The sequence below is a fragment of the Balaenoptera acutorostrata genome, chromosome 5 (assembly GCF_949987535.1).
Source record: "Balaenoptera acutorostrata chromosome 5, mBalAcu1.1, whole genome shotgun sequence".
In the NCBI taxonomy this organism is placed as follows: Eukaryota; Metazoa; Chordata; class Mammalia; order Artiodactyla; family Balaenopteridae; genus Balaenoptera; species Balaenoptera acutorostrata.
This window is the reverse complement of record NC_080068.1, coordinates 84,103,016-84,114,916: the sequence shown is the minus strand read 5'-3', so window position 1 is coordinate 84,114,916 and position 11,901 is coordinate 84,103,016. Positions and strand designations below refer to the sequence as shown.

At 33.8% G+C, this 11,901-nt stretch overlaps 1 pseudogene; it reads right to left on the bottom strand.

Annotated features, from left to right (window-relative positions):
* Nucleotides 1–11,323: 11,323 nt before the first annotated feature.
* Nucleotides 11,324–11,697, bottom strand: LOC103001922 (small nuclear ribonucleoprotein Sm D3-like; annotated as a pseudogene).
* Between the last annotated feature and the right edge of the window lie 204 nt (nucleotides 11,698–11,901).

The window sequence follows — 11,901 nt, the reverse complement described above, 5'->3', positions numbered from 1 at the left end:
TATTTTTAGTGTCCACTATGTGCTAAACACAGCCATGGTACTTGGAATAATAATAATAATGGCCAACTTTATTGGATGCTTACTATAGTACTGAGTTAAAAGCTTGACACTTATTTGTCATGATATATCTTGCTAAGTCGTCTGAGGTATGTGCTAATGTTATGCCCACTCTAGAGGAGAGCACAGTGAGGGTTAAATAAATTAAACAGCTTACTTCAGCAGGGTTACAGAGCTAATCAGGAGCAGAGTACAATTTGAATCCTGGAACTAGAACTCCAGAGACTACAGTTCATAACTTAAAAAAAAAAAAAGGATTTCAGGTGTAAGTATTCTCATCATCTAGTGGTTGAGGTCAAGAATGAATCAGATAATGGCACCATAGCTAGACTAGCATAGAGCTATGCATATGTTGTTACGGTAAGATATAGAAGGTGCAATAGTACATTTAGAGGGAAAATATTTTTTGGATCAGCCACCTAAATTCATTACCATATTGCTTCCAGTGCTTTTAAATAAGTTGTTATGCAAGATAATACATGGAAAAGGTTCAGTGTATCCTCTAATTTATATATGTGAAATGATGTTTATTTGCTTTTTGTCTTTTCCATATCTATCTATATTCATGATTGGCATTTTCCACTAATTAATTAATTAATCCATTCATTTATTTTATCATTGTCAGCAAACATTCATTTTTTGTTTGCTTGTTTAAAGAAATTTGGTAGATGCAGGAGATTTAATTTTGAACAATTCAGACAAGATCCCTATTCACATGGTGTTTTTTTTCTGGAATATTTTTGCGGGGAGGAATCTTCTCTGATTCTTAGGACATTTTGACTGTAACATGAAACTTCTGGCATTAGAGCATTTTAGACTCTCTAAAGGGTACATCTAATGCAATGTTGCTATATTCTTCTTTGAGGAGAATTTTTTAAATACTGCAAATTTTAAGATTGGTAATTTATTATTCTACTCAAAGATACTTCCTTCCAGATATATTTTTAATGATTATGTATTTAAAAATCTATACTGCTCATGCCCTATATATAAAATATCTATTGCTCTCCAGATACAGGAAGTTATTCAGTCGAAATAAGGTTTATAAGTAACCAATGCTTGAATTTAATATATTTCGGACACTGTAAAGTGATATGCATAGCAACAGAAATAGGCATGGTTTTATCCTCAATGAGCATATAACACAAAATCATATTATCAGCACTGACAGATAAAAAAGAAAGGGCTAATACCAAGAGACATGTGAAACGCAAACATGAATGGAATATTGCATAGTAGGTACACACATAATATCTGCGTGTGTGATTGACTGAACATGAAAGTTGTACATTGAAAAGGTGAGGGGCCAAGAAAAACGTGCTGCTGAAATGATATTCAGCCCCAGACACTATCTCGTGTGTCATCTTTTGATAGTAAAATTCTGAACATAACGAGTTTAATTAACTTAATGAATAAGGGGCCCAATAGTGACTAACACATTTAATACTCACATGCCTTTTAGATTCAATCACTCTTAAAAACATATTTGAGTGCCTGCTACAACATACAGCATATTAATATCTGTTCTACATTATGAAGTGTAGAATCTGCTGAATTTTCATCTTTCTAATAATTAGCTACAATACTTCATGATAAATCTTACCTTTATATTATCTCTCCTGCATATCTGTTGATAATTCACACATTTATATTTACTCAAAGTGACAATAAAGCATGTTTAATAGATAAAATGAATGCCGAGAGAAGGAGGGTTTAGATTTCAGGTTTCTCTTCTGAGTTAATATACCAAGGATCTTAGTCTGCTTGAGACTCCAAACTTTAGAGCAAGTTTTCTCAACCCTGATAGTACATAGAGAAACTTTAAAAAGATATCTATATACAAGCCCTACCCCTGGAGATTCTGATTTAATTGGTCTGGAAGTAGGGTTCATATTTTCTTAATGTAAATTTTAACATCTGTGTTATTTCAAAGCTTCCCAAATGTTTTGGATGGCAACCATGTTTAGGAATCACCCATCCAAGGAAGATGTATTGGTTAGGATACTGATGGGAAATAGATGCCACATTTAAAGAACTAATAGCAAAGATCTTTTACAGGGAAATGGGCAGAGTTCAAACAACCAGAAGGGATGGGATCAGCAACATCAGGAAGCTGTTAGTTCTCCAAGTTTGTAGGGGCAAGAGGAGGGAGTGATTTTAATGGAACCCAGCAAGCACTATGGCCAGCAGAGAAGGGGCTTCAGAGAAGGGGCTGATTAAATAAAACAGCCACACTAAAAAGTAAGATCATGTGGAGAGGGAAGACTTCGGTGTACATATGACAAGGGAGTGGGATAAACAGCCATTCCCTCCCTACTGCTGTTTTGCAATCTCTGGCCAGCACCTCCCTTCAGTAGAAACTGAGCGTTCAAGGACAAGAGAGCTTAAGATTCAGGCCATAGTAGTCAGGTGGATGCAGAGAAAGCTCTGAGTACACTAGATGGAAAATAACCAGCACACTGAAGGACTTTCCAATTCAGTATATACATAATTTTTTTAGTTCAATCTTTCTTTTTTTAGTCGTGATTCCACATCTTTATTATATCACTTTATTCTTAAGTCCTGGATTTAAGTTTGCACAAAATATGCTCTTTGGCTTTATGCAATGTTTTTTAAGTATATAAAATTGAAATTTGAAACACTTACTTTAAAAAATACTGCACTGATTAGCTTAACTCAAAACTGAAAATATTACTATTATAAATTCTGTGATAATCTGATTAGTAATAGCAATGAAGTTGTAGACACCCCATACCTTAGTCCTGAAAGATATGGTAAGATTAAAAAATACTTTAAAATATTTTTATATTAAAAGCTTACCGTAGTCATTTAAAAATAACTTGGTAATAAGTATCTTACCAAATGGTTATAGAACCATTTATTTCACATTATTTAATTGACCCCCCAAACAGTTTTGTCAGTTAGCTTTTAAAATCATTTGAATTCCAATTAAAAATGAGAAATCTAAAGCTAAGAATTATTACAGACACTTGAGTTGTTTTTAGACTGTTTTGTTGGCTTTAGTTTATAATATAATATTTGTGAATGATTTTGCATCCATTTCAGATGGGTTGGACTATATTTTTCTGCAGAGCATCATATAATTGATGAGGAATTCAACCCCTCAAAAATTCCTAACAAATGATAGTTTCAATAAAATAATTAGTACTGATTGCCTGTGGGCAAGACGCATTGTTAAGTATGTAAAGTGATGATATACAAAAACAAATAACTGATGTTCCCCAGGTCAACTCTTTGAGGTAGAATAGGTTAAAATACATACCAGATAAGAGGCTAATAATAGTTATTTCTGTGGCTCTAGCTCTGCTCTCAAAATTCAAACCTTCCAGATCTATAAAAAATCCCTTTGTATTGCTAAAAACTTAGGAGACCTGGGGATTACTTGCAAATGGCCATTTTCTCCATATTCCCTCCAGTTTCCTAGCTTTGAGATTCTGGTTAGGCGCCATGATAATTTTTCATCTATTTTATCGTACCATCTAGTGTGATCCCCTGCTAAAAAAAAAACAAAACCAAAAACAGAAAACCAAAAAAACATCAAAACACCAACATTGTGGGACAATCATCCTTTTCTTTTTCCTATGTCCCTTTTAATTACTTTCCATCTTGGTGATTATTTCAGTCACAGTGACCTCTTTGAAATATGCCTGTTATACTCAAGCCTTGGGCCTTTGCACTGTGTTTTTTCTTGATTAAAAAGACCTTCACTCATAGAAACAAATGGCTCACTCTGTCATCTTCACAGATTATATCACATCCTCAGCAAGGTCTACTCTGAGTAATTACAAACCTGTCTTCTTGACCAGCAGGCGCCACCCATTCACCTTATCTATTTGTTTGTCTCATAGAAAGTACTGCCTTCTAACAATGATATATTTTATTTCTTTTAGTATTTTTATTTTGTATCTCTCTCTATTACAATAGTCCCATGAGGGCAGGAATCATTGTTTCCCAGTGTTTGTTCACTGTTGTAGCCCCAGAACCTAGCCCACTGTAGGCATTATAAATGTTTGTTGAATGAAACAGACATATCCACCATGACAGCACAATATTCTCACACTCAGTATAATTTACTTGATTTAGAAATAAATGAAGCAATTTCTGTAATTGATTTATAAATGAATGTTTAAATAATAGCTATCACAACTTGTGGGATACAGCTGAAGCATTATGTATAGGGAGTTTTTAACTCTAAATGCTCAATTTTCAGAGAAGGCAGCATCAAGATAATTAGTTAAACATATGAGCTACAAAGTTCAAATAATTAAGGCAAAATATGCTGACAGAAAGCCAAAAGAAAAAATAATAAAAATTAAGTGAAAATTCATTTATTTCATAAAAGAAATGATATAGGCAATTTTGTCTAAGTGATTAAGGGAAAAAAGAGAGAAGACAAACATACAATTTTTAAAAAAAGGGATATGACAATCAATGCTACCAAAATTAAATAGAAAAGTGCATATTGTGAATAATTATAGGCAATATATTAAAAAATGTAAATAAAATAGATGGAAAATTACTATAAATTTACAATTTAACAAACTGACATACCGAGAACTGTAGAATCTGAACAAGCTTATAGTAATTAAACAAATAGAATTAGTAGTTAAAAACTTTTTACCAAGAAAATATCAGGCTCCTAGAAGGATTTACAGGCATATTTCATCAAACATTTAAGGAACTGTTAATTCCACTTGTACACAAACTCTTACAAAGGAAAATACCACACCTTCCTAAGAGAGCCTCAATGAGACTAGTACACATGGTATCAAAACCATTAAAGGACATTATGGGGAAGAAATATTTAAAATTAAATTTACTGATAATCACAGATGTCAACATCCTTAACAAGTTATTTAACCAAATCTAACAATTTATACACAAAAGAGAATACATCTCAGCCACATAGATTTTCTCCAAGTATGTAGTAGAATTTCAGCGCTAGAAAATCTGTTATTGAAATCACTACATTATCTTTAATTTTATTATATATGGGATTAAAATGTTTTGATAAAATTCAACAACCTATCTTAATAGCAACTATGAATAAAGACTAATCAAATAAAATACATCTACAAAATCTCTACATCAATTACATAGTAATGGGAATGTCAAAAGCACTTTCTTAAGATTTTGAAAAAGATAATGACATTAATTTACTACTTCTATTTGTTTTTTCTAGGGTTATGGTTAGTACATTGTAATAATAGAATAAAAAATGTTAATAATTGAAAAAATATGTAAATAAACATTCATTATTTGCATTTGATAAAATTGTCTACATAAGAGCGTCCATAGACAGATGAATGGATAAAGAAGATGTGGCACATATATACAATGGAATATTACTCAACCATAAAAAGAAACAAAACTGAGTTATTTGTAGTGAGGTGAATGGACCTAGAGTCTGTCATACAGAGTGAAGTAAGTCAGAAAGAGAAAAACAAATACCGTATGCTAACACATATATATGGAATCTAAAAAAAAAAAAAAAGGTTCTGAAGAACCTAGGAGCAGGACAGGAATAAAGACGCAGACGTAGAGAATGGACTTGAGGACACAGGGAGGGGGAAGGGTAAGCTGGGACAAAGTGAGAGAGTGGCATGGACATATATACACTACCAAATGTAAAATAGATAGCTAGTGGGAAGCAGCCACATAGCACAGGGAGATCAGCTCAGTGCTTTGTGACCACCTAGAGGGGTGGGATAGGGAGGGCGGGAGGGAGACGCAAGAGGAAGGGGATATGGGGATATATGTATATGTATAGCTGATTCACTTTGTTATAAAGCAGTAACTAACACACCATTGTAAAGCAATTATACTCCAATAAAGATGTTAAAAAAAAAGAAAATTAAATTTTTAAAAACTTAAAAAAACTGGAACTAATTTAAAAAATTAAAAATAAAAATAAATTTTAAAAAACTGGAACTAATAAATTTGTTTAGCAATACTGCTGAATACAAAATTTATAATTAAAATTGAGTTGATTTGCAGTTCTATATGCCAGCAATAAGTAGTAAGTAAAGTTTAAAAAATACCATTTGAAAAACATATTTAGATAGATACATACCTACATACATTGTGTGTGTGTTGGGGGGGGTATATTTTAGGATATATATCTAAACCTAAGAAAAAAATGTTACTAAATATGTATAAAAAATTTGTAACTCAATATGTGCAAGACTATTATGGAGAATACGGTGATTGAAATATAAGCAAATGCAGAAATATACCATGTCTGGATTAGAAGTATCAGTATTATTAAATGTCTGTTTTGTGAAAACAATCTTTAGATTCATTGTAATTTTGGAACATTCATCTCGTTTCCTTTGTCTATTTGTCTATCCTGAGAAAAGACCATTCTTCTATATAAAATTTGGATTCAGTTTTTCTGTTTCTTTAATAATTCCTTTCTGGAGTAAGGAAGAATTGCTTCAGTAAGACACACAGAACAAATGATGAAAGGAATAATTGATTTATTAAAATAAGATCTTAAGTTGATCAAAAGTCAAGCCACATACTGGGAGAAGGGGAAATATATTTGTACCTGCAACTTTAAATGATTAGTATACCAAATATATGTGGAAATTATTTAAAAAAATAAAATATACAATAAGAAAAAATGATAATAATTAATATAACATTTCTCAGGAGAGAAGAAAAGTGGTCCATTAATATTTAAAAATTCACTCAAGCTTATTAATAATCAGAAAATGCAAACTAAATTTACAATGAGAAATCCATTTCACACCTGTAGTCAGGTAAACAGCATAATTTCCAACAATTTCTGAACCTGTATAGGTCGTAGAGTAATCCACATTTTGGCACTAACTAGTAACTTTGAATCTTATAATCTAATAATTACATTCTTTGGTTGTTTTTTCACTGTATAACAGGGGATAGCAAACTTTTTCAGGAAAAGGTGAAAAAAATCCAAATCTTTATGGACAGTAAAATGGATAAACATACTGTATGCACATGTATAATAAAATATAGTGGGTAAAATAAATAAATGGTATCTATATGCATTAATATGAATGAATCTCTTTTTTTTGAATGAATCTCTTAAATGTGAAAAAGTCATAGAATACATATATGTATAATATTATGTAATACATAATATATATAGTAGTTTCCATTTACAAAAAGAGTAAAATTAAACAGTTTATATAGAATGGATTCATAAGTGATAACATCCAAAAACTGAAAGGGAAAAATTAATACCATTCAGTACATTTGTTTTCTTTGGGAGGAGAAAGGCACATGTAATCAAGGAGGGTCACGCAGAAGGAAAGAAGTACTGGCATTGTTCAGTACAGAGGTGTTTATTTACTATTATTCTTTAAACATATTCTCTTTTAATATATATTTCACCATAATTTTAAAAGAGATATGCTTTACAAAGAGTGGAAGCAAAACTCCTTCAAAATTCATGGACTTTCCCTTTATTGAAGTTTCTGGGAATCCAGTGGTCTGGGGCGTACTGTGACATCATTCCAAAATGAAAGTAATGAAAGTTTTCTAAACTTTGAATCCAGTGTACTGAGCAAAAGGTAAAAACATGTTAGGTCTTTGGGATTTTAAAAGAAATAGTTTGGCACATTTAGAAAACACTTCCCCAACCTATTTATTGTAGAAAACTGTAAGGCTGCCTGGTTTAAGTGATCTCAGAGTTGAGAAAGACTCTCCACTGTCCTGTCTGCATAACAAACAGCTCTATTACTTGACATTTGAATCAACAAGTGGCAAATTTAGATTCTCTCTGGAGGCAGTAGCAAGGTTTAATTGGAGAATTACACTGAAGGCCACTGTAGTTTCGGAGCACAAACATGCCCTTTTTCTCAAATAACTATTTCCTGTTTGAGGATCACAGTCTCCTTCTTTGATTGATCTCCATAGGGCCTTAAAGTCTAAGCTGCTCTTCAAAAACTGCATTTCTTTGGACGTTTCAAACAATAAAGGTATTAGTGGCTAGCAATATATCATTACCAAGTAGAACCGGCATACTAGTTACATAGAGGGAAAGGCTCCCAGAACTCCTGAATACACGAATACTTGCCTGAGCTGACAACTGATCGTTCCAGTATCTTACTTCTGCTGTATTACCACCTTCCTTTCAGCTGACATGCACAGTTTTAAAATTTCAAACTTAGTTGGCTCTGCAAAATATACTGTCACCCACCAAAACTGTTGCAGTAGACAGCTCCCTCAGACATAGTCTGAAGGAGAGAGAGAAAAGGATATCTTTCCAATTGCTAAAACTTTAAGTATTGTATGCCTGTTCTCTTTGCCTGGAAGGAGAGACAAGAGGTGTGGATATATGTCAGTATGTTAAGAGTGACTAATCATTTGGCTGGATGATCAGGGATTTCCATATTTAAAAAATGGAAGCTAGGTGACAAGGAGTTCTACGGATCATACTTTGTAATAGAGTATTCTAAAAAGGTCTACGATTGTGAGAATATTTTTTAGTATTTTTGTTTCCAGTTGCACACTCATTTAAAGATTGCAGGGAAGAAGTTGGAAAATAAAATAGAAGTCATTCAGCCTCTTTCTACAACAATCTTCTTGGAAAAAAACAAAAGCAGCCATGAAATCACAGAGGGGTTTATTCTGGGGCATCTCATCAAGGCTGAATTGTCTAAGTGCTGCATAAACCTTTAGAATTCACTTAAATGCTTTCAGGAAAACAAGCAATGGAAAGAAGGCTGGAAGGAATGAAGGGAGGGAGGAAGGGAGGAAGAGAGAGAGAGAAAGAAGAAAGAAAAGAAGAAAGTAAGAAAAGAAGGAAGGGAGGGAGGGAAAGAGGGAGGGAAGGGGGAAGGGAGGAAACATTATAAACAAACACGTGAAAAATAAAACAACAACAAAACCCCAAAGCAAACTGCTGTTAGATACAAGATTGAAAGTAGATCTCTGGCAACAAACTAGGTTTCAGGACATGCCACTTTCACTCAAGTTACAAGAGCCTGGAGAAATTTTTAAAACTCAAAGCATAAAAAAAATCTGGGTAAGAAAGATAACTTGGCTTACACATGTGGATTCTCAGGAAACTGCTCCACCCATTAAATCCTAAAATATCTGAGTACTTAGTTAATTGTCAGGTGCTTCAGTTCTCACAGAGTTACTAAGAACAACTTTTGAATTCCTTGGGCTAAGAGTCAGAGGATGTCAGTTGACTTGGCACACAAAATTAACCATCTTAACTACTATATTGTCAACTTAGCTTCTGATTATTTTCCAGAGTTCACTGACACACTTTACTTCCAGATGGCTAGCGACATGTGATGTGCAGAAGGGAGAAGGCTAGGTTGAGGAAAGATTAATGCTGGGTTGGCTTAAATTGCTTAAATTCACAGATTTGATTTTTTTGATTTGTTCATACGTAATAACGTGTTAGCAAAATTGCTCAAATAACATAATTATTTATCTAATTTGAGTATGGTATGAAAATAATATACAAATAGTAGATAGTATTACAGGCATTTATTTCATAGCATTGCATTTTAGTTATAAACATTTACTTTATTTATATTGCAATTATGATATTTATTTTGGGAGAAACCATTTTACTGTGGTGGGTGTATTAAAAAAATGGCCACAATACTTCCTCGCATCCCTGTATGCACACCTCTTGGCAAAGTGAGTTTACAGTTCCTTCCAACAAGATCTGGATTCTATTTTCTCACCCCTTGAATGTAGGCTAGTCAGATGGCTTGCTTTGTTGATTAGGACTTTGGCAAACGTGATGCTGGCATAAGATTCAAATGTTCTTGAGCATTTGGGCTTGCCCTCTCTTGCTGTGGCAAACGTAAGACCATCACTCTGTGAACAAACTTACTAGCCATTTTAAAATACACAATTCAGTGACATTTAATACATTCAGAATGTTGTAAAACCACCATCTCTATGTAGGTTGTGTAGGAAATATTTCCATCACCTCCAAAGAAAAACCCATACCTTTTAAGCTCCTCATTTTTCACCCCCACCCCCCGCTGCCTGCCGCCTGCCCCAGACCCTGGCAACACTAATCTGCTTTCTGTCTCTATGGCTTTACCTATTTTGGATATTTATATAAATGCAATAACACAATATGTGACCTTTTATGTGTGGCTTTTTTTGAGATTAGCAAAATATTTCTGAGGTTCATGTACAGTGTTGCATGTATCAGCACTTCATTCTTTTTTATGCTGAATAATATTCCACGGGATGTATATACCACATGATCTTTATCCATTCGTCTGTAGATGAAGATCTGAATTGTTTTCACCTTTTGGCTAAAGCAAAGAGTGCCTCCATGAACATTCATGTACAAGTATTTGTTTGACTACCTGTCTTGAATTCTTCTGGTATATAAGCTAAGAGTGGAATTGCAGGGTTAGATGGTAATACTGCATTTAATTTTTTTGAGAAACTGCTAAAAATTGTTTCAACAGTGCCAGCGCCATATTGCCCTGGTACATCCCCTCCATCAATGTACAAGAGTTCCAGTCAATTTCTCCCCATCCTTGCTGACACTTGCAATGTTTCATTTCTATTATTATTATTATTGTTATTATTATTATAGCTACTCTTGTGGATGTGAAGTGGTATCTCCCTGTCATTTTGATTTGCATTTCACTAATGACAAATGATGCTGAGAATCTTTTCATGTTGTTGTTGGCTCTTTGTATATCTTTTTAAAAAAATGTCTATACAAGTCCTCTGCCTATTTTTTCCAGTTTTATAGAGAAACAATTGACATATATTACTGTGTAAGTTTAAGTCATACAGCATGATAGTTTGATTTACATATACTGTGAAAGGATTACCACAATAGGTTCAGCTAACATCCATCTTCTCATATAGATACAACAAAAAGAAAAGAAAGAAAAGAGAAAATATATTTCCCCTGGTGATGAGAAGTCTTAGAAATTACTCTCTTAACAGCTTTCCTATGTATCGTACGTCACTGTTAGCTATAGTTGTCACGTTGTTCATTACATACCTAGTCCTTATGTATCTTATAACTGGAATTTTCACTTTTTGACCAACTTCCTCTTTTTTTCCTCAGAAAAAAAAAAAACACCCATATTTATTTAGTTAAACATTTCCCCTGACCTAAAGAGAAAGATGTCAAAAACAAACAAACAAACAAATAAAACACCTAGGACATATACATAAGCATGTAGCCCCACCTCCACCCTGGAACCCAGATAACCTACAAGAAAAATAAGGGCAAAGTTCCACTCCAGAGATAAAATTATCTTTGCTTCTGGAAGATATTTCCATATCCTCTTCCTCTCTCTTCTTCTCATAGCCACTTGGGCCTTCAGAATAGCAGTTTTTCCCTGGCCAGCCCCAGAGCCCTGGTTTTTATTTTTCATGTTCTTTAACATGGGTGCGTTTTTCAGCATGTCAGGCAAAATCAGAAGGCAGATTTTGCTGCCATGGATGTACACCTGCTCCAGCTGTGCCACTAGGCTGCCTTTGGACTGTGATGTTGGACATCTACCTATCCATGCTGTGCTTCACCTCAATGAGCTTCCCTCTATACACCTTGCTGGTGTTTGTCTCACCTGTCCTGACGTGGCCCTCGGCCCCATGTAGGGCTTTAAATGGCACAACGATAGACATCTTCGTGGGAAGAGAGTTAGACCTACAGTTTTTTTATTGGCTTATTTGTCTTTTTGTGTTGAGATCGAAGAATTCTTTATATATTTTGGACACTAAACCCTGTTAAAATATTTGATTTGCAAGTATTTTCTGCCAACCTGTAGATTGTCTCTTCCCTCTCTTGGGACAGCTAGAATTCTCATACATTGCTGTTTGGAAGGCAAA